Source organism: Leptinotarsa decemlineata, unplaced genomic scaffold (genome assembly GCF_025532065.1).
Source record: "Leptinotarsa decemlineata unplaced genomic scaffold, Ldec_3_MD MMD2_tig00003308_RagTag_RagTag, whole genome shotgun sequence".
NCBI classification, from domain to species: Eukaryota; Metazoa; Arthropoda; class Insecta; order Coleoptera; family Chrysomelidae; genus Leptinotarsa; species Leptinotarsa decemlineata.
Genome location: NW_027412586.1, coordinates 2350831 through 2371386, shown reverse-complemented (window position 1 = coordinate 2371386; position 20556 = coordinate 2350831). Strand labels below are relative to the sequence as shown.

General features: G+C 33.2%; 1 long non-coding RNA gene across 1 annotated transcript; it reads left to right on the top strand.

Moving 5' to 3' along the window:
* The first annotated feature begins 14364 nt into the window (after positions 1 to 14364).
* LOC111509481 (uncharacterized) lies at positions 14365 to 17362 on the top strand. Its single transcript, XR_002722645.2, has 3 exons — positions 14365 to 15325; positions 15841 to 15920; positions 17204 to 17362. It is a non-coding gene; the product is annotated as an uncharacterized lncRNA (long non-coding RNA).
* Positions 17363 to 20556: the final 3194 nt, after the last annotated feature.

Genomic DNA, 20556 nt, shown 5'->3' with positions numbered 1-20556 from the left:
TATAAACGGAAACTACGGAAACGGAAAGTACTATGACTTTTTCCAGGATAAATATCGAATCAATATTTTTACAAAATAGAACATGCAAAATTGAAGAATAATTTGTGAAAAGTACATAGCATATGTAAACTTACCATATCAAAATAGAAATAATACTGGGCTTTAGGATTTATGCGTTAAACATCACGAAAAATAATGATTCCTTAATATATACCGTGAAATTTACAGAATGCATCACGAAATTTCACTCACATTTTTTGCAGTGTACTAACATAAATTTCACAATGTGTCCTTACGTAATTTCATAAATGAAATATTTTTTTAAAAAGGTATATAGTATACTATTAGGTGTTGGTCCACCATTGTTATTCATAATATTATTATGTTTAATTATTTCTACACTCTCATATGCATCCAGATGCCTGTTGTCATTAACTTGTCTAACTAATTTTAATGAACTGAAATCCTTTCTAAAAAGTCGAGATTTCATTTGGTGTTGGGAAAAAACTCCAGTAATATTCATTACCTTGCAATGCCAGAATTTTGAAAAAAGAAAAATTAGATTCTTGTTTTAGCTGAAAAAATTGGTGATATGACATTGAAAACGGAAAATACCATTTCTGTTTATCTATCAATATTATATTGGAAATTAGAATGCAGTCTATTAGCACACATTTACAAAAGTTTGGAAAAAAAAGATGCGAAACGCATTATTCCATAGACTGTTGGAGGCGTCAGCTTGATGAAAATTCTAATCTAACTCTACCTAAATGAAGAACAGTTTTCCTTCAACTTAAGAGGATGCGCTTTCAGACCAAATAAATTTCGGATTTTACAAAGTTTTTTTACGCGTTTAACTGAATATTGTCGGGTCGTCCGGTGTCATTCTCAATATTATGATGAATAACCGTGAACGCAAAATTTTCACAATTTTTATAATGATTTTTGGCGTTCAGGTTACATCCATAATAGTCAGTATTAAAAATGTATGACTGACCTGCAAAAATAAAAATGTCAACTTTTCGAAATGGTTGCATTTATGTCGCTCAACACACGGAATTCATACCATGAGAGATATGAGTTCAGAAATGTTTTTGTAATTATTAACGAACGATTGAATAACTTCTTTAACTGACAAACATATTCAAATCTTCTCTGAATAAATATTGATTTCTTTCACTCTTAAAGTGAAACAAAGGGATCTGAACTAAATATTCGCCAACGATATTCTAAAGAATAGCACAGTATATCATTGACTTACATTATAAGAATAGAATAGCATGGAAGATCACGACTTTCTTTGCCATTCAACTAAATTTACGACTGAAAACAATGGCATTATCCCTTTCATATTTCGGAAGAGTACTCTAATAAAAACAAAAGGCCTAAAATAAACGATCCCCGACTTGTTTTCGGTTCAGAGAACGAAACTGAATTTCTTAATTGCCAGTATTTTGAGTGTGTTTTTGGCTGAGTTTGATTTACTGAGATGAAACTATCACCACAGTATGTATACGAGAAGAGGTGGAAATATAAAGGTTTGTCAGTGAAATATATTTCAAGCAGAAATTATTTTCTAGTTATCAGTGTTAGATTTCGCAAATAAACAAAAATAACAGGATGGTCCTAAAGTAACCGGCCTGAACTGAAGATGGCAGTAGGTGTTTGGAAAATATCACGGTTTCAGACAGTATACAATATATTGAGCATATGTTTCAAATTTGAAGACGCTGCATTAAAATCTGTTTCACTCGCTGTCGCACCCCTACAAACGACTACCCTCAGAAGTTGAAACTTGTTTAGTATTTGTTTGGCAGCCATCAATAGTGAACGTTTTCGGTGAATTATATGTCGAAATGTAGAAAATGGGTCATCGATGTGGTACAATACTTCTATTTGAAAGGCTTCAGCCCAACCAATATGAAAGCTGAACTGGATTGTACTCTGGGTGAGTCTGCTTCTTCGTTTACAACAATAAAATATCAGGTAGCAGATTTTTAACGAGGTTATACAATCGGCCACGACGAGCATCGCAGTGGTCGACTAAATGAGACGGTGAAGAAAATCTACAAAGCGGTACTAAATGATATCGATTGAAAGAGCGCGAGCTAGCAGACGTAGAAGGAATTTCAAAAAGTGCGGTATATCGTATATTATCTGGAAATTTGCACACGAGAAAGCTGTGTGCAAGATGATTGCCACGTTTTCTCACACTCGAGCAAAAAAAGTGTCGTGAAGATGTTTCAATTGAGTCTTTAGCGAAGGTTCACAGTAACAGAGCAGAATTCTTGCGCCGTTCTGTAACCATGGAGGAAACATGGATCCATCACTCTACACCCAAGACAAAAAAACAATCAAAACAGTGGACTCAAAGGGAGAACCGGGTCCAAAGAAGGCGAAAACCGTTTCATCTGCAGGCAAGGTCATGGCATCTGTTTTTTGACAAGTGCGTGGAATCATGTTCATTGACTATCTTTAAAAAAAGTAAAACGATCAATGACGAGTATTATCTAAACATTTGACTGGAAAAACGGACGCCATTAGTTGATAGAAAAGTCTTGTTGCATCAAGACAATGCACCAACTCATAAATCTATTCTCGCAATGACCAAAATTAACGAATTGAAGTTCGAATTTTCTTTTTTCATGAGTTTTTTTTTTTTCTATTTGAACTGTAAGTTTATATTAGTTCCAACGAAATCAAATATACATATAACATTAAAAATTGAACAATACCTATCACTAATGAAAGAATAAAATAATTCATTAAAACCAAAAAAAATATCAATTTCAATAAAAATTTAAACGAGAAATTCCGTAAGATTCCAGACGCTGAACTCTACTTAACTCTACGCAACCTTATTTAGATAGGAAAATATCGCTTTTCCTGTAGAACAGCAAATAAGGAACTCGCGTTCCCTGGGGTTTCAATACGTCTTCATTTTGCACGGTCTTGACCGAAGAATCGTCGTACCTAATCCAGCAATTGTAGCCGACGTGTAAGGCATCGGTCACGTAGTGTCCAATGTTGGCATTTTTGCCTTCATGGTAAACGACAGCGAATAGCTTGTATTGTCTCTCTGTTGGAGACTGTGTTTCCGACGATATCAAAGTCGAATCAAACTTCAAGTCGAATTCAAAATCAAAAGCAATGATAATCTTCGTGCAACGGTAGTTAATGTATTTGAAAAACTTCAGATGCAAAATAAGGATAACGGGAAGTTTGCAGAGTTTGAATTGCTACCTCATGCACATTATTCGCCAGATTTAGCCCCCTTGGATTATTTTCTGTTCCTGAACTTGAGAAAATGGCTCGATGGTCAAAAATTTTTCCAATAATGAAGAAGTGATGTCAGTTAATGGTTATTCTGACAGTTTTAATTAGAAAAACGGTATCGAACTTATGGAACGTCACTGGAAAAAGTGTATGAAGCCCCAAGAAGATTATGTTGAAAACTAAGTACATTTTTCCTAAATTTTTTGTGTTTTCTCTGTTGGATCGGGTACTTCTGGAACCACTTCGTAATAAGAAGAATCGATGCTAACATTTTCTACCATAAAAAACTGAAATAAGCTGTCGCAGTAGATTTTCAGTTTTGAGATCAGTTGGTGATAACTCATATAACAATTGAAGATATTTTTTGGTGTGATCCGAAGAATCTTGATGTTTTATATATGAATAACTGAATCCTATAAATTTACCTGCCATTAAATATGAAATATTCATGTCACTTACAGACTCACTTCAAGGATTTCCTGGATGCAATTTGATGGGAAATTTCAACATGAAAGTTCCCGCTGATTTCTGACAGAATGATTCATATAAAAGTAAACAATGGGTTTTTGGATAAACGATATTTACCTTTATCTGTCTTTTAGAAATAAGCCAGATCTTTCACGAGGAATTTTCCCGCCAACTTGTAACCAAGAAATGATTGACGAGTGTCCAGTATGGGTTAGGCTCCTGAAGACGCCAATTTGGTAGGTGAAACGCGCGTCGAAAAGAATACTTAGGAGGAGCGCGTGTTTTGGATTTGTTTTACGTTAAACGTTTCGATTTGTTTTCAGTTCCGTTGCAGAATTATTGTTTAGGAAACAATAAAGTTCTACTGAAACAAAATTTAAAAAATTATGTTTATTACATTTTTTTTGTAATCCGCTTGTATTGAAAAATTGGTATGATAACATGTAGATATATATTCAGGGTTATTCATTTCGCAAAGTCAGTGAAAGATATTCAGTGGAAATCACAATATAGTGTTTATGGATTTTCATTAAGTATCGACGAATTCCATCAAATATCCAAGATTTTTCATTTGTATGAGAAAAAAGTTTTTCTCTATAATACCTATAAAATTTCCATTATTTATCAGCTGGTCTATCACCTAGAAAAAAATACATTAACCACTTGTGTTTCGGATTAGAAGTTATTGGGCAAATGACTTCTTTCCAGAAAAAACTGATACTTTTGAAGTAACAAATTGTTATGAACAAATATGTTTGAGTAAAATATCAAAAAAATATGTGTTGTGAACAAAAAAATCAGATACATTGTACCACTATACCATATAAAGGGTATAATATCATATGAATGTTTTCATTTTGAGGAGTATGTGTAGAATATATTGTTTTTAATTTTCTTTGTTCAGAAAATGAATTTAGCATTGAAACTAGTCAACAGCTGAAAAAATGGAATGACTGACTATTTCGAAATGTTGTTAATCTTTGACTGAAAATATAATCAGAGAATTAAACGGTATATCTGATCAACACCGTGAAGCTTTTATAGTGTATCGAAAATCTACCTTGTATTGAAACGGCAATTTGCCGTAATACAGTTCGACCATATAATAATTTTTTGTTTGAATAAACTCCGTATGTAACGAGTATTTTTTAACAATGCGTACATCATGGATAAAAGTTACTTTTAAATACAGCCTGGAAGAAAAAGCTACAGTGTCCTACACTTCAGAAACCTTTCCAAAAAAATTAACTCATCCTGAAAGTATACCTCTTCCAATTTAAATAAGATTCCTTTGGCTGAGATTGAATCAAATAAGCGAATGAGTGGCATTACGTACTGTCATCGATGACATGAGTAGATTGTACTTATTCTGTGATATGAAGTCGTAATTTTATAAACGAATTGTGTTTTTTCCTATAATGTTATTTAGATTCGATACTAAAGAGCTGATAAGGCGTCTTCCGGCGAAACATCGGATGTTTACCACTGAGGATGACAGTGTTCCATGTGAGTGAAATCTTACCTCTTTCATTCAATATATTTTATGTGTATCCTGTGAATATCTGATTCACATTTGTTTCGAAAGTTTTTCCTTTCATGTAATTCAATGTTTATATGAAAGTAGCTGTTTCGAGAGGTCTTTTTCTCCCAGTTTTTGTCTAAAAAAGTCACTTCTTTGCATGACATACTCATCTTCATAAGAAAGATTTCCACATTTCTTCATATCAAGATGGAGAAGTAGAAACCAAAACCTTTCTTTACCAAAATATTAACCTCTCCTAAAAAAAATTCTCCTCCAATTCGAAGAAGATTCCTTCGACTTGTACCGGGAAGGTGGGACAGTAGCCTGGTGGGTTGACATAGGTGGTTAGCTACACTCACTCAATCGTTCGCTGTGTGAACCGGTGGTTCGAGCCGCAAGGTTGGACGCTTGATTTTCACTCCCTATCGTCCACCCGTGTTAGAAATCACACGTTGAAAGGTGAGACTTTGTTAGACCATCGGATGTTCGAATGTTCACCAGTGTTCCGTGTAAGTGAAATTTCACCTCTTCCATTCACTATATTCTGTAGCAATTCTGTGAACGATATCTGATTCAATTCCATAAAGAATGTTTGAAATACAAACTAAATAGGGAAACGTGTTTTTCATATACTTCAGCGTTCATATAAAAGTATTTGTTTCGAAAGAACTTCTCTTTCATGTATTTCAGTGTTTGTATGAAAGTAGCTGTTTCTAAAGAATGTTTCTTCTAGCTTGTGTCTGAAAGTTACTTCTTTGCATGTATATAAATACTTTTTTGAAATTGATTGCTTCCTTCTTTCCTTTGGAAAATTCCCACATTTTTTGTATCAAGATGGGGAAGTAGAAAGCCAAAAGCTTTCTTTCCCAAAAAATTAATCTCTCATTTCAATTCAAACTTTTCCTAACCTAACCTAACTCAGCCTAACCTAATGTGTTAGGAATCACACGTTAAAAAGTCAGACCTCGTTAATCTTAAGCTCGCACAAGTTTCGACTTCTGAGAGTTGTCGTTCATAGGGGTGCGACAGCTAGTTAACGGAAAAACAGATTTTTAAACAGATTTTTTGTTTAAGTTCCATACAAACTTAAAAGATGAGGGGTTGGACTGTATATATGTTCATCCTAGCTCACACATCAAATTTCAACTCCTATTGACTTCTTTCAGTGAGTGAGTGACTGACTGGAATCTGAAACAGCTGAGAATTTCTCGACATTCTAGGTAGGTAGGAGGAGTAGGTAGTACCTACACTGTGTCTTACACTTCAAGATAAGCTTCTTCAACAGGTTGGCGTTCATAGGGGGCGACCGCTGGTTAACGGAAATAAAACATTTTTTTTATCTGTCGAAACAAGTAAGTGGCAACTTTTTAGGTCGCATTTTTGGTCGCATTAAAGGGGAAATAGCTGATCATAGCTGATTTATAGCATGTATTAAATTTGTTCAAAACCTAATTGAAATAATTCTTTTGAATATCTCCATATAATACTGGATGAAGTTAGTTTCGGTTTCTCAAAAATTATCATAATATGTGCTTCATTCAGTCATTTATCAAAGCATTTGTGATGCGATGATCTACTTGGAGAAGTGGTCCTTATTTTTGCAGTCATCTGTTTTCCCTTGGAGGAAATAAATCTTTTCACTGCGTGGTGTTAAGAGTTCATTATCGTATTTATGTTGGTCCTCCGGGTAGATAAACAGTTGGACGTCATGCGACAGTGGCGCCCCGCTGGCATAAGATGAACATCTTCACCAAGCGGTGTAAAAATGTCTTATTGTGGATATTTACGATCTCATTTTTTCGTCTATTTCCGACAAGTTCATTGCGGTAGTAATTACAATTTCCCTCAGAGGGAGATTGTAATGGACCCAATTGAGAGAATTTTATATAAAATTGTCATATAAATTGAACGTTTGAAAAAAAATCTAAAGATAGATGGACATTGAGGCAAAAAAAAACAAAAAAATGTGTGCGTTTCAATACGGCCATCAGAAGTGATAACTTAAACTAATCTGATAATATTGAAATTGTTCAACTTGGGATATATATATATATATATATATATATATATATATATATATATATATATATATATATATATATATATATATGTTAACTCGAAGATTCTCACGGATAAAGTATGATGAGCTGTTTTCTCGGGTTTCGCTCCGTGTTCTGTGTATTTTCTCCCCATAAGGATTATTTTCACAACGTTTCGGCAAAGTCTCATTTGCCATCTTCTGGTGATGTCTGGTTTTCTAGTTATATATATGTCTAGTTATATATATATATATATATATATATATATATATATATATATATATATATATATATATATATATAGTTTATGTAACGATTGTCTTGTGAGTCAAAAGATGAAAAAGTACATGAGAACAATTAGCTGTTAGTACATCTGAGAAAACCCAAAAACCGAAGTCCTCACGAATGAACTTACGGGCAACAGCTAGTCTTCATTAAATGCATTTTGGTGAGTTTTCAAGTGTCAACATTCATATTGAAAATCAAAATCTTGAATTTGTATTTGCATTGAATAGATATTTCCCATACATAAGTTGTGTTAATTACACTCTTTTAATATCACACAAACTTTCTCCATCAAAACTTCACCATTGGTATGAAATTTTGACTACAGGCAATTTCCAGTTTCGAATAGCAAGTTTCAAGAAACTGTAGTATAATAGAAAAGTAATGAAATCATTTTTCAATGACGTATTGAACTATATAAAATGTTACCTTAACAACAACAACATACCTTAACAACAAACCAAGAAATTATTATGAGGAATGACACTTCAAATGCTCATTAAACCATAGTTAACTCACTTTTATATGGGATAGTATACTCATTATTTTTCATGCATGTATGCCTCATTATGCAATGCAATTCATTTCAATTATTTCGCGCGGAAGAAAATGCCCATTTGACTAATTGCTGCGATACATAAACATTAAGTTTCATAAGGTCTTTTACAAATTATTATTACAGTTGGTTTGAAAACAGCTATTCTCTTCTGCAATATTGATTTGGAGTTAAAACACACGAATTCTAAACATTACCAACTTCTTTTGTATTTTGTTGTACCTATTACTAACTAGCTGACCCGACCTCTGAATTGAACACAGTGTAAAAGTTCAATAACTGAAATTTGGCAGGAATCCAAAAAAATACACAAAAATATTTCTACAAAAAATACATATCATTGTATCTGTCATTATTTTGTTGAATTATTTACAAAAACTATTACGATATTATACCTTGGAAGTGGTCATGAGGTGGTCCAGTACAATATGCGTTTAGAATTGTAACCGTTGTATTTTAACGCCTCCCAACAATTTATTGACAATTTATTGTCAATATCATTTTCAATGCGGTTGGCACGTGACTTGCTCCTCGTACATACTCGCTTGACTTAAAGGACCTGTCAGGTAGCCTCCTTGATTTAGTGAATTTAAAAAGTTCTCGCGCACTAACTACCGAACATTCCACTAATTACACTACAAAGAATGGTAAATGGCAGTACTTTCACGGAGTCACAAAGAAAATGAGTGACATATTTGCTCGTTGTCAAATATTCATGGTGCGTTTTTACTTAGAAATATTTATTAAGATACACAAAAAATACATTAAGATACACAAAAAATCATTTTATATAGTAGACAATGGAAGTCCGAACTAGTGAAATTCTACACAAAAAATATGTTTGTCTCGATAATAAACTAAAATATAAGAAAAGGAGTATATGACAGACCAATCAATTGAATCAGAGTGGCTACAAACCCGACATCAGATTTTCTCAGACGATAACATTTGTCTAATTTGTAGAGTCAACACTTTTGTTAAGAGCTGAACCGAGTTAACTAAATATATAAATCAAAACTTCGACGAGTAATAAGTGGCGAAAACTTTAGAATCGTGACTTTAGGATGGAAGTGACAAAACGTCTCAAAGATAGGGGGCGGATCCAATGAAACGTTTAGTTTTTCTGGTCCAGGCACAGCAACGAACAACTAGAAGTGACAAGACTCCGGTAGTTACACTTTTGATATACTAGCCCTGAAAAGATGTTGAATAAACATTTATTTCTATTTGATAATAGGAAGAGAGTTGCAATTTCTGCCATTTGATCGTATTTCGCTAAGTACCATACGGTAGGTACCATAAGCAATGTATCAACGTAACAACTATACCTACTTTTAGTTTTCAATTCTTTATGATTTCGATAGTTGTGGCATCTAATGGATTAAGCAAAGCAGCATTTTTTTTATCTTCGAAGTTAAGATCTGAAAAAATCACTTCTCATTGTTTTTTATTATATCATAGGTATTTTGCTGTTCGCCCAAACAACCATTTATATCATGATAGCTTGATTATGAAAATATAATGCTTTCGAGCACATATTACATAACAGGTGAATAATTTTTGCTTGGCTTTTATTATTTTTTATATTCGTTTATATTATCCATCTATGTTATTCGATTGTTTTATTGTTTGACGTAATAGTGATAAAGAGAAAGACGACTAAAATCCGTATATAGTCTCTAGTTCTAGACCCTAAAAAAAGTCTGCTGAACAAAGTAGTTACTTTAGTAACCATATTACAAAAGACCCATCTCTTGCGATGAGTACAAGTTCATCCTATTTAGACAGCGTCAGTTATAACTTTGAAGAAGCATCTTTTTTGGGGCGTCTCTAGTGGTGGAAACTTCAAGCTCACCAAAGTTTAGTTTTGCTTTAAAGTCATAATCGGAAAGTAAATAATAATAATAATGGCTTTTATTGATGGTTCGTTACAATTACAACCATTCAAATGGCAGGATTCAATACTTGTATCTGCGTATGATAAATCATCGCAGAGACTACTCTTCCATCCAAAAGTAAGAAGAAAAGAAAAATAAATAGAAAAAAAAACAGTATATACAGTGAAATTGAAATACAAAACATATATATTTTTTGAGCATGGAGAAATGTTGATTGATTTCGACATAATTCGATTAGTTAAATCTATTTATTGTAAGAAGATATTTTTCATCTTTCATTTGAAACTTCCTATTGGCAGATGTTTATATTCAATAGGTATCCGATTATATGAGTAGGCAATATGATAAGTGAAAGATCCGCGAAATAGAGTAGTTTTATGGTGTGATATTGTTAAATGTATCGTGAATCTCAAGTTGAGATGGTGTACATCAGTTCTAAAGGATTTTTTTCGAAAAGATAATGGGGTTTTTTCAAAGGAGTTTTCGAAAAAATGTTGCAGAATAAAATGTTCGTTTGGATTCCTTATTCAACCAACCCACATTCCCGAACAGATATAAAATATGTTCTCGTTTCCTCTTTCCTGTAAAAGGCCTAAGTCATCCATTTTGAAGCTTCTGGATTCTAGAAGTGTCACTCTTCAAAATTCCTGGACCATACACCACGTCTGCGTAGTTGGCATCTGAAAGAACTGTAGCATCAATTTTTTTCATTCAGAAATGCTCTAGTAGAATATTTTAAAACGAAGACTGTTGTCAATATAGAGGCCCAAGTTTTTTGTAACTCCTCTCAAAGGAAGTTCTGTTCCATGTATTATTGGATGCATCAACAGATAGGCAATATTTAGTTGACAAGGATAATAACACATTGAGATCGGAATAAATTTGCCATAGGGCCTCGTTGATTGAATTGTCGTCGAATTCCGTGTACAGTGTCGTCGGCATAACAATGCATAGTTGCAAATTGCACTGACCTATAAAGTTGAGTTGTGAATAAACCGAACAAAAGGGGGCCCATTATTGAACCTTGTGGAACATCGTTTTTAATTTGCATTGAAACAGATTTTTCGTTATTACACACAACTCTTCAAAAACGATTGCGATAGTAACTTTTAAGTAGTGCTACTGCATGCATTGACAACCCTAGGTAGCCCAAAATAGCAACAAGAAGATCTTGGTGTATACGATCCAACGCTTCTGAATAGTCCAATGATATCAGAAGACAGAGTTTGTTGATATCAACAGAGGTTGGGATTGTTTATATTATTACCCGAAAAATTCCATAATTCCATCATCAGGGGAACACTTGTAATATACTTTCAAAAAATTTGTTGAAAGAAACCTTCAACTTTCAGTTGGAATGGAATGGATTTAAAATTTCTTTTATTGTGAATATTCAAATCGAATAAATCTTTCCCTATCTATAATAATAATCTGTTTGAAAAATCTGTCTAAAATCTGTTTTTCCGTTAATCAGCTGTCGCCCCCATACGAACGACAACTCTCAGAAGTTGAGAAACTTGTGCGAGCTAAGGACTAACGAGGTCTTACCTTTTAACGTGTAATTCCTAACACGGTTGCAGAATCATCTCTCGAGAAAAATATCTGGTCGAGGCAGGAATCGAACCCACGGACTTCCGATCGTGAGTCGGGTACATTACCACCGCGACCAATTCCCCAACAATAATAATAATAATAATAATAGTTTTATTTCCTTAAGACAATTACAAACCATATGGAAAAAGTCACTTGTTTATATTTAAAATACAATAATACTAATACTAATACTAAAAAATTGTTTTCACCGCAAATTGCCACGACAAATATTCATCCAGTTTATAAAAACACTGTTCTGTCAAAAAGGATTTTAAATTATATTTGAATGTTTGTTTTGTCATGCATTTTATGGAAGAGCATTGTATATTCTAGGAGCCATATGACTGGGAGATTGGTGAGTTATTTTGAATTTTCCGAATGGAATTGAAAAACCATTCTTTTGTCTTGTATTGAAACTATGATTTTGTTTGTTTCTCATAAAAATTTCATCATTATTGTCGAATACTAGCATACTCAACTCTGATATGACTAGACATGGTAATGTTAATATTTTCAGTCTCTTGAATATATCTTTGCATGAATCAGTCTGTGAAAGCCCGGTCATTGATCGTAAAATTCGTTTTTGTGCCACGAAGATATCTTTTGCTAGAAGATATCTGTTTACTTCTTGCAAGCCGATGATTGAGATATGCTCTTTTCTTCATGTTCACAGTGTGATTGGCAATATTCCTCAACTGTTTGCAATAATCCCAGTGATGATGTAACTTTGTCTTGCTAAATCTCGCAAGAGCTCTATCCCTTAGTTTGAACAAGGGCGAGAGGCCCTTTTCTTGGAAATATTGACAGTTTCAATAGGCGAATGTTTTTCAAAAATATCGATTGATATCCCATTGAAAAGAACCAATTTGTCATTGATACTTTCGATTGGTGAAGAGAACGAAAATGCTCTCCGAGTAAATCAAACGAAAAAATCTAAATTGAATTTGCTGTTATCATAAATACTATATAATACATTCACATTACATTATAATACACTCGAGACGGTACATTTGGGCGCAAAAGTTAACATTGGAACATAACTTCTCACGAACTTCACAATTCAGTGACAAATTACATCACAAGTCGATATTTATCTAGCCGCCATCTTCTACTCACGTACTATGAAAAATCAATCAACTAACCCATAAATTTTCGACATCTTTGGTGTGAAAGAGCCGTCCCAAAAATCCGAATCAAACCCATTTCCACTGTCGACGCCTCAATCCTGAAATGTATAACATTTTATATGCGACATAAAGTTTAGGGTAATAAAACCGGGTTAAAATAGGAAACGCTAGTACATACATACGCGGATTTGGCATTTCATCAGGCTGTACGGAGATGTCAACACGTTCACCCGGAATAGAATCGACAGCTTCGGAATATGTGAAAACCTTTCAAAATAAAATATATGTGCTATATTCCATCGAATGGAGAAGTTGTAGTGTTTGGAATATTGAAAAATGCATAGATATCGTCAAGAGTTCCTTCGAATGCTTGATTTTTATTCGAGGCAAAATTTACATGTCTTCTTTGTAAATACTTGTGCACGATTGAGTGGCAGATGAAAACGTAATAATACTACCGGTGGAAAAATATTCCAGGAAAATAGATGTGTAGCAAATCGTAGTAATAGAATGATAATTGTGCCAGAAAAAACAAAGAAACACATGAAGTAGTTCAAGCTCCTCACTCGCAAACTAATAAAAAGAAATGGAAATGAAATGTCGCCAAGTTTTCTACTCTTCTTAATTGATATTAACAATTGTCGCAATTGATGAGAGTTCGAATAATCTCCTTTTTTCTGTTGCATCGCAAGCAACTAGTAACACGGCCAATTACTTTTTGAACGTGACGTTTATCAATATTAATAAATTGTATATCAAACAATTATTATACACAGTTTCAAAATCTGTTTAGGTGTTATGAATTAGGTCACTTTCAAAAAGTGTATTGGTATTTTGCTATCCGTGGTTCCTAAAAAAACTCATAAGTGACACATTTATTTTATATTGATGACTTCATGTATATATTTTTCAAATTCATTAATCGTTGATGGTGGTTGGAGGAAGGTGGTGGCTTTTATATTTCGAACTACGCCACCCTTGAAAGAAAAATGTTTCATTGAAAATAAGTACGGGAATATATAATATATTGGCTAATTGAGTCTAAGCAACTTTCTATAAAGCTTTTGGTGAAAGTGAATATTTTTCGACTTATTCGCAAGTGAATGGGTCAGTTTTGAAAACGATAAACTCAAGTTTTCAGATGGTTTTTTTTTTCAAATAACTCTTTAATAACTATTTTACTGAAAATATCATTTTTAGCAAAAAAATAGCCTATGAAAAAACGAAAAGAATAGGGGATTTATGGTACCGTCAGAAAAAATACAAACCGAATAGTAGCTTGTTGAATGTTGGTTATTATTTTATTATTTGTCAAACGCAAAAATTGAAAATATCAACGTGAAGTTAACAAAAAACACATTTTTTTAAATTGCCTGAAAAATTTTTTGTTTTTCATAAAATTTCCTTGCATCAAAACTAGATAAGTTATGATAAAATTATTGTTGGTTCAATGTTTGGCGATACAAAATGAAAAGTGTATAATATTGTGTGAAATCATAATTGTCCACTACTACTTAGGCAACCAGTGGTACACGATGCTTATTGAAAATTAAACGGCATACTATGAATAGACACATAAATAGTGACGTGCTCTGGAAATTGTGATGGTTGTCATAGTTGATTGTCTGGATTAGCTGTGCAATAAATTATCATGATTCCAAAAGTTGTATCATTAGTCTTATTTGTAACAAGTTACTTGTAACAATGTGGTGTCAGGTTACTGAGGAACTTTCGCAAGTTGGTGGGTGTGGAAGAGAAATAATGCTATTTCAAGATTGTTTTTTGATTCTCGATTGGACCTTGTTTGCTGATTGAAAAAAAGCGTGCCGCTAGTACTGTCAAAAATTGAAAGCTGTTTCAAACCACTCAAACCGCTTGTAATACATGGGAATGTTTCAGAAGACTGTAGATTTTCCCAAAAAATTGAAGTGTTTTTGTTGCTAGTTGGAGACGACGACCAAGACCACTGTGGTTGGCAAAGAAATGTCATATTTGAGAGAGTTAGGTTCAATATGATTGAACAGAAAAAAAGACAAACATTTGATAAATTTTTGACTGAACTCAGAAACTGACCGATTACCTTAACCAGAAAAAGATGATTCGTGTCAGAATAGTCATAGGGTTAAGATATAGTTCCAGCAAATTCGAAAAGTGAGTTTGAAGTTGATGGCCTGAGAGCAAGTACATCCGTTGCACAGTCAAGAATGCAGAATTACAAAAATCAGACTTGTAACAATAGTGGAATATACATAAGTATGTGAAGAATTATCCTACTGACGGAAAAACTTGTGTCAGATATCAACGCCATAATCATTTTAGCAGACTTTGTGCTGGTAAAAGTAGAAGGGAGTCACACACATAACAATCAGTAACAGAGAAAAAAAATCTATTTATTGTCATAAGAAGATAGTCACAGTTAAGTAGTTAATCTGAAAGTGATTACGAGTTGAATGGGAGTGTCGTTGATTCCTTGAATAAATCCAAATATGTTAACACGGAAACGATATGAACCAAGGATGTGTTAATTGATAGTTATTTTCAAACTTGATACTGGAGCTGAGGTGAGGACTACAAAAAGTATCTTCTAATCACCATCCCAATTGAGAATAATCACTACATTTTTAGTACATGATATGTATTATGCTTTACAACTTTGACCAATTTAAAGGGTTCAGTTTTGAAAAAGAAGAGCGTGAAGTGGAAGTTTACTTTTTGCATAGTTACAAAATGCTTTTTCAAGCACTTAAAAAAATTCTATGATTTTCACTCGAAAATTGCTACAATTCTTTAGTTACTGAACGTCGAAACTTTCAATTTTGGCGTTTGACAAATAAGAACCAACCTTCAACTAGCGATTTCTCCATTTGTATTGAATCTACAGGCACCATGAACCCAACAATTTTTTTAATTTTTCATGAGACACATTTCTACAAGGAATACTTTTTTTCGTTGAACCGTCTGAAAATGAGGATTTATTTGTTTGAAAATTAATTCTTTCACTCGTGAATAGGTTGAAAATTTCAAACTTTCAGAAACAAACTTCATAGAACAGATTCACTTGATGATTTATTTTCAGTGAAACATTTTTCAACTCGGATGTCATCAAACCCCAGGATAGAAACAAACCCCGGTGAAGAGTCAACTTTGAAATGGAAGGTGGGTAGAATTCATATTCAAATTTTTGTGGAAATCGGTGCTGTTTGGCTAAACTATCGCCCTATTTTATCATTGATGATTGAACTTAAATAGAAGCATTGTTAATCCATGGACGGCAAGAAAAAGTCCTACTAGTCATTCAGATTCGAATTCCACACTTTTTCTTATCAAAAACCGTCTAAAAAATCTCATTTCGATAACATTGTTTCAACACTAAGGGCTATTTTCACAAGCATCAAGAATGGACTTACCAACTGATTATCAATATTCACCAGGAGTATCATGATATGAAATTGAATATTACCGTCTTTAGAAATATTGTACCAGAATGATTGTGATCACACATTGATAGATGAGTCACCTACCTCTTTCGGCTCAAACGCATTCATCAGAAAAGTTTTCGAACTACCTTCAGAATCAGGATTCGCATAGAGATCATCTATATTTTGATGGGTAGAATCGGAGAACCTCCGACTCGAAATGAATCTATGAAAAACTTGTTTCCCACAACTGAACAAAAGTAGGTTAGTACTGACTCTCAAAGTGCTCTTCTCTTTCCGAATTATCATCATCAGGAGATTACTAAAACTATTATAGATATCTCGTGATGATGCAAACTTCGTTAACGAAACTTTCATCAATTGAATTGTTCTGATGTATTAAAGGTATTTTCATTAGAATCAAACATATTCATATATTAGGTATTATCATGATTAGGATATATCAGCAAGAGATATTTTGATTATCTCAAACTGCTGTTGGGCTACATTTCTTTACAAATATTATCAAGTCGGACCTGGAATGAAAGGAATACAAAAGGAACAACAGTCGCATATATATTTTCCTTCTGAATACTCAGAGGAGGGTGTTTTACTTTATAGACCATGTATCAATTTTGAAAGATTTAGGGGATTGCAATTCAAATTACTGATTATTCTTTTATGCGGTGTAAAAATGCAAAACCCAAAGAAATACATTTCTTGAGTGACTATGCAAATGTGCGGCTTTCCTCAAGATAAGTTGCTTTGGGAGTTATAAACCGATGTTTCTCGGATTTTATCTTGATAACGTTATTTTGATTCCAAACACGATTTCTCCATGAGATGAAAATCATATTTGCCTTAGGGAAGTTGACAGAGAGAAAGTTCAAATTCAAACATAACATATATTTTTAGGTATTTTCATCTGAATCCTGAAGGAACATAAAGGAATAATGTGGCTTCAATATTATTTTGCGATTCCAGGAGGAGTTCCGCAATTTTTTACTAAATATTTTATTTCAGGTTATTTTACTGAATCACTGATGGGGGATCTTATGACAATTGCGAATTAGTATTTTAGAAAACGAGAAATACCAAGTGATTCACGGTGGATGGCACATTAAACGTTTCTGGTGAACTGGATAAGGAATCACTTTTGAAATTCAATGGAGAGCATACTAAGATATTCTCTACCCAACAAAATATTTTCGACGAATAGTAGTTGCCACTTCCATTAGAAAGTAGCAGCAACTTTGATTTCTCAAATGGAACATCCTTTATATAATATTATTATCAAAATCGATAACAATTACACGACAACTTTTTCCGGTACTTCCCAAATGCTGATATTTTTAAGTGAAGAAGTGGTGCTGAAATTTGGTTTGAAGTTGGGTGACACTTGGAGGCTTCCCACACTACAGCGTAATCTTTGTTACTTCAATACAGGATGGTAAAAAATACAGTATTTACGTTTGCAAATTACTAATTCAGAAAGTTGTTAAAATATGCTTTCTTCTTATGTATATCATACCTATACCGAACTAGTCAAGTTTCGGACTTATGAACATTTATTTGTGAAAATGTCCCTTCAGAATGATATTCCCATTCGGTATTTTGTAAGCAGGCCCTGATTATACTTTCACATTCTCCTAATAATATTGACATTCTCGTTACTTCAGAAGTTTCAAATACCTTTAAAACAATGGAACCAAATGAGTCGAAAGAAGTTCTTATGAATTTGTTTATTATTTTTGGACAGTGTGATAAAATTATCAGCTGAACATGTAGAAAGTTCAACGAAAGGTATCCGAATCTGTCGCTGATGAAACTTAATGAATTTTTGCGAGTTTAGATCAATTTCAATAATATGTTTGGGTAAATTTAAAATAAACATCTTGCCAAACCGTTAGTGTTGAATAGTAATCATGGCCTTCTTACAAAATACCAATTGAGAATACTATTCTGAAGGGACATTTTCACAAATAAGTCCGAAACTTGACTATTTGCGTATAAGCACGATATACATAAAAACAAAGCAAATTTCAACAGCTTTCTGAATTTGTAATGATACACAGCGTGTTTTTTTAAATTATCAACTTTCAGTCACTTTTTCAACTAAACGAAAAAAATTATTTATTACCACCTTGTATTAAAGTTACAGAGATTACGTTAAAGTGTGGGAAGCCTCCATGTGTCACTTAACTGCAAATCAAATTTTGGTACCATGTTATTCCGTAACTCAAAATTATCAGTATTTTTAGAGGACACGATTTCCGAAGAAAAAAATTGAAATTAATTAATATTTAGAAAACGATAACAGATAGAGATGTGAAAATATCAGGAGAAGTTATCAAGTAATTGTTGTAGACTCCAAAAATAATATGAATATGTGAATCAATTGAAAGTCGCCAATACAATGAACAGATACTGCATAACCTTACCTTATGATTTACATAACCTCATGATAATAAGACAACAAGTCTTCATAAAAATTCCTCCTTGAACACCAATAATTTATATATGATATCCAGAAATCTCGGGATCATAATCGGAACTGATTCGTGTAATAAAGTATTTTCAATTCGAATGGAAACGTTTTTCTTAATTTCAATGAAATCGAAAAGAATACGCGTCGTGTTAGTGATCCGACTAGATGCGTCAAGGTGTTGAAATAACGGTTTGGTGTTGGCAAAAACTCCAGTAATATTTAAATACGACTATAATCACTCACGTACATATTCTGTTAATATATTCAAACATTGTATTTTCAAAGAAATATTCTTGATGAAACTTCTCGTTATTCAGGTGATACAATTTGTTTAATTTGAAAATTGATATTTTAATCTCACATCGATACATTCAACTGAGAATTGGTGTGAACTCAAGAGTTTGCTCATTCAGATTTTGGAAGCTGAAAACAGTTTTCTTACGCTCTTCATTGTAATTTCTTGCTGATGGTCTGGCCCATTTCAAATGTTTCCAAATTCTACAGCTACACGCATAGTTTTATGAACAGTACCTCTACAAATCAATACTATCAGACTAATGATCCTTTGTGTGCTCATTTTGTTTCTTCTAATGAAAACTGTTTACACCAGGATAAATGTATTCTCTGTTTATACGAGCTTTCCTAACCGAGTATAACCAGCTGATGTTTTTTTTTATCTCTTGCTGACTTTAAGCCAGCGCCAGCGCTTTAAATTTTACCTATCGTCTTTTGTTTAGGTTTAGGATTTGGAATACTGATTTCATAGTTTGATTCAGAGTTTTTATTTGCACACCATCAATTCAACAAATGTTTTAATGATGTTAAGTACTATTAGATAAAGAATCAATATTCTTTCTGGTAGGCCGTGGTTGAATGAAACTGATTGACAGTCGTTGCGGAGACTTCGAGATAAAACTTTCGTTCTCGCGGTCAACGCTCATACCACTAATAATTATTAAAGTAGCAGACGAAACGCATGATGGTACGTCATATTCGATTCGACCACGACCTATCAGCACGGATTTTATTTTCCAAATCGTGACTCCGGCCGTGAAAGCTTATGTTCTTAAATGCTGTTAAATACTAATGCAACAAACATGAAGTTGAAGGTTATCTAGTTTCAAGTGAATTGTACTGACATGCTTCAGTTTGGAAGAAATTGGTTACGCTGTTGCAAGTCCATGGACATGCAATGATTCAGAATATTGCAAAAGTCATATGGAATTAGGTCATGACCATGACTTTGAATTTCAGTATAACTTTAAATTCCGAATATCTTTTCCAAACAACATTTTGTTTTAGTTCCGAAATAAATGTACCTACTTCATTACTGAACAAATTCAAGGTTTTTTATCGACTCTGTATGCTGTTATTGCTGTTTGATTTGAAGTTTGTTCATTTGCATCCAATATAGTTATCAAACATGCACCAGCATTCAAATTTCTAAGACACTTAATGGAAAAATCATATTTATTGCAAATAAAATGGAAGACACTGTATACAGTGCGGAAGTAGAAAATTCCCAATCTTAACTCTTGAACACGACAAGGTATCAAGGTCGAATGAAGTTTACGAATAATATAACAAGGATTGCTTGCAGCTGATCTGATCTTCGGCTTTTTCATATCATGTGAATAATTTTTGTATTGTATAACTCATTTGGGTATTTCAGTTGTCCATCCCGCATTTTTTTATTTTTAGAAATTAAATTAGCCTTAGCCGTTTCCGTTGATCAACAGGTTAATATTCATTTTGAAAATCTGCAAACAAACGATAAATATCATATCGAAAAAAAGTATCAAAAAATTATTTTTTTTTCATTCACTAGTTCTGAAATGAACTGGGTTGTGTATAGTACTTTTGTGAATCATACCCGAAAGAAAATAAC